We start from the raw sequence: 4,547 nt of genomic DNA on the forward strand, positions 1-4,547 counted from the left end.
TATAAAGCTCCAACTTTTCATGTTCTTTCCTCTTCTGGATAAAAATATCTAGTGCCTTCTCAGATTATTGGTCTGAACACTTCTAATGCTTGCCAAATGGGCAGGCTCTTCAAGTTCTGAATGACTTCCACTTGGATTTAAGTATTTTTCTGGCTCAACCATCACCCATTATTCCCCATTTTAAAAGAGATTTAGTGTGGCAAAGGAGGATGCATCATTTCTTGTCCTCAGGAGATGGCAGCAGAGTCTGTGGCATTTGGTGATTAACTAATGTTACCACATTTTTCATAAAAATGTCCCAAACTACCAAGCTACATCTACACACAGAAAGAACCAAATGGTCAAACAGTACTCAAAACACAAGACTGGGTTCCAAAGTGCTTCAGTAAAATGGCTACAACTCCTCTGCTACCTTCCTACCCTCCCAATCCTTCCTACTTCGTGGAATGTCTTAATCTGGTTAAGGAATTAAACTCAAAGTGGTCAGAGTTATAAATCAGGTTAAAGTGCCTATAATAAACTGCACTGAGTTTTTTATAAACTCATTTAGAAGCTGTTAAGCCATTTGTAAGCTTGCATATAGGCAAGGTCTAAATTTACTGCCCATGAAAATAAATGCAGACTTTAGCTCACACTTGGACATTTCTAGGTTCAGAAAAAGCCTAAAAATAAAGTGATTTTCAAGCTCAATTACCTTTTTTGTCCTGACTCCAATGCATATGACCATTCAGCAGTTTTCTCATAAACTTGGAACTTCCTCCCATATATGTTAAGCTTAGCACTGTGCCGAGCAAACGGAAACAATTCAGCAGCTCTGCACAAACTGTCATACTAACTCAGGAGAGAAAAATCTCTCCCTGCTCTCCTCAGAAACATGATCATCTTCAGGACCTTGAAAGGTTTGCTCCTTGAATCCAGGCAAAACAAGCAGAGGTATCAGAGCTTACCAAAATGACTCCCCACACTTCAGACACAATATAGATATTTTTCTGTTATGTTTAGTACTCCTCAGCTGTGATGTCCTACAGAGGCAGCCAGAGCAGCACAAGCTGCAAAGTCTCAGGGTTAGGAAGCTCTCTGAGGCAGCAGGTACCTGTTGTGTAGGATGAAGCCGGTAGGATTCTTCCACAGCAAGTCAGGAGGACCCTTAGGAACTACAAAACCTGAGACTTAGCTGCAAACACAACAAAGTTGAGAAGCAATCTCCTAGGAGTGTCTTACCCAAAAGTAGCTAGTGCACACTTCTTTCTAAGGCTGGTTTAACACACAGCACTGTACTTACTCCCTGTTTCAATCAGTTTTCCACCACATGGCTCAAGATGTGCTGCTGCATGACAATCTCCCAGGTGTTTCTCATCAAAAGTGGAGAGGCATTTGGTCAATGTGAAAAATAACCCATGCACAGGATCACAGGCACTGGGCCCTGCTTGTAACATGCCCTGCTGGCTCCTTGTATGTGACAATCCTGGTCACACAGCGGGTACATGCACGCAATGGAGCACACAGGTCCTGCAATAGCCTCGTAGAATGTGAGTTTTAGGGAAGGCTATCAGGGAAAGGCTGGATGCTGTACTTTCATAGGTTTCATCTGAACTGAAACAAGTGAGAAATGCACCCTTACTTTAAGACATGAAATGCCACAAAAAGCAATCAGCAAATGCTCAAGAATCAATGCAAGACTTTCAGTTTTCTCTCCTGAAAACCAGCAGCATAACAACTGCAATGAAAACACAAAACCACTGAGCAGCAAGTGGATCAACACCATGAAAACAGCAAAGTGCAGGGAGTATTATTTACATCTGCTCTATAAAAACAGCCAGATTACTACAGACAGTGGAACCTAAGTCTCTTCCACTGGTATTTTTCCTCATGCAAACACAGTTCTAAAACAGATTTTCAAATTCAAGAAATAACAATACTAACATATAATAAATGAAAACATAAATTAATCTGTAGAGAATCACAAGGTTCACTAACAGAACAGTGAATTACCTCAGTTTTTCAAGTCACATTTAAGAAAAAAAGGGAAACATAATGAGACTCTATTAAAATTATTCAGAAGGATAGAGTGAACATAAAGCCAAGTCTCACAAAACCAGGTGAAAGCTAATAGCAGTTCCCACTTGAGAAGATGGTGTTTAACTAATCAAATAAGAGAAAATCCAGAAAATTGTAAGCAGCTGAGAAAGCACAAAAATCTTCTGCTATTTCTGAAACCAGAGGGCCCAGGCAGGTCATAGAAACACCCTAACCTCAACTACCCTGGTGACAGAGACACTACAACCTGCTGTGCATTATTAACACACATCTATGTGCTATTTCAAATTCAGAGAGCTAAGAAAGAAGCCTACAGGACACATACATTGACTACACAGTCTTTTAGATCTGAAATTTCATGCCAATGAACTAGATAGTTTCTTTTTTAATTCTTTTTCTGCCAAAGTAGACTCTTCATAATGACAGCTGATTAAACATCAGCTGCTCTAAGCGCTTCCAAAATCATCTCTGCATTTTGTGGTGTGGGTTACAATGCAGTGCATACATTGCAGAAAAAACAGTCAGATGGAGTCAGTTTGTTCAGACGGACTTGTCCACAATTTTGGATTCAATACTGAAGACAGACCAGATCTCTTCAAGCCTATCAGTTTCTGTATGCTGGGAGCTGAAGCTTTAGATCTATTTTTGGACCCATCTTTTGACAGTACTTGTACTTTAGGGATCTTCACCGATCTTTGTAACTTAAAAAACAATTTGGATTTGTTCCCAAGTACCCCTATGTAATTTATACACTCCTTTTGAACTATTCTCTAGTCCTTTGAGTCTCATTGTATTTAAATGGGGTTATTTTTCAATTTGAGCTCTGCTGGCATATTTGCCTCCATCTGAATTTTTAGAGAACACCTGGATTCAATATGAGAATCTGCACAGGAATATGAATTTATTCTGCACCAGAACTTGCTGTGTGGTGCTAACAGTGTTTTGGCAAGACAGGAATATGCTGCTCTTCAAAGAGATGAAAGAGTATCAGAAGAGCAGAAATACCAAGTACAGAACCCAAAGCAGTAAGTTCTGAAGTTGAACCAGAAATAAAGCTGCCTGTAAGTAAAAGTAAAGTGACAGAAATGAAGTTCAGTGCTCTGGAAGCAGAAGAGTGGTATGCAGGTTTTTTCTCCATAGCCTTTTAGCCTAAAAAAAAAGTTACAAGAAGTAAAAAAGCCCACAAAATGAGAACTCCCGATCAGTGCAAGCAAAGCCAGGCTCAGTTCCTCGGGGAGCACTGAACACGGCAGACAGCTCTGGCCGTGCCCTGCCAAGCCATCCCCACAGCACCAGCCTGGCACGCCTGGGCTGCTTTCCCACTCACACAGCCAGGTCCCAGTAACCCCGTCCCACGACTGACACACCACCAAAGCAAGGCTAAGCTGTAGCAAACAGCAGGACGGTCAACAAAGGATAAAAGGAATCCCAGTTCTGTCGGGAGCACTGCGGAACAACGATCCTGCCACCTCACCCCGGCTGATCCGTGCTGCCGCTCTTCTCGCACAACCTGCCGTCGGGATTGAGTGGAGGTGTCCCATTTTATGTAGGGTGGTGCAGGTGGATAAGGGGTTGTCCAATGTCCCAAACACACCTATCTTAGTGTCAGCTGAGAGCTTGTTTATTTGCAATCATCCTTGAACCTCTTTCTACAGACACCTGCCAGCCCCTGAGGATGCCTGAAGCTGCTTACAAGCTGTAAGAGCCAGCTAAGAGTGTATTATCAAGTAGTCATGTATGACCTCACCCTTATTGCTAACAAGCTAAACCCCTTACCATTTCTTAGTAAAAGCTTAGGTGATTCAGCTTCCATTCACCCTGCCTTAAGCTGCCAAACTGGAATAATAATACCCATCATTGCATAACACCAGTTCCAAGGGGACTGGTTTAATGCTCTTTTGAGAATCAGCTGGGGAAAGCTTCCTCTATGTCTGTGAAGAAACTGAGGCACAGAACTGGAACAAGCACGTTTTGTGGAGCACAACTGATGCTGAAATTAATAAACATTAGGTGGTTTAGCCAACATTGAAAAACCTGTCCCAAAGTGACCTGGACAAGGTCAGGCAGGTCATCTGACACCAAAGCACGACTGTGAGTGTAAAGGCCTCTAGTCTCCTGTACAAAAATGGCACCTCAGTGCCCCCACTGAGAAGGAAATCAGTGTTTTCAGCCAACCAGATTTGAAATCTCTAGTTTTCAGGAGACAGAGAGAAGCGATGCCAGGCCCAAAACAGCGGGCGTGCTACAGAAACATGACACAGAACACAGCTCATTTGTCATCCATCCACGCATACAGCCTGCACGTAGCAATTAAAGACTTAAAAAACCAACAAAACTGCTAAGAGGATGTTGCACACAATAGCACTGCAAAACCACACACATCCGAGGCTGGCAGCTTTTTCGCACACAGTGAGCGGCGCTTCTTCGCTACCGCCAGACGAGGAGCAGACAGGGACGGCAGCCCGGCCGGCGTCCCCGCCCGCCGTGCGGCTCGCCCGACCCCGCAGGGC

This window comes from Geospiza fortis, unplaced genomic scaffold (genome assembly GCF_000277835.1).
Source record: "Geospiza fortis unplaced genomic scaffold, GeoFor_1.0 scaffold1, whole genome shotgun sequence".
Classification (NCBI taxonomy): Eukaryota; Metazoa; Chordata; class Aves; order Passeriformes; family Thraupidae; genus Geospiza; species Geospiza fortis.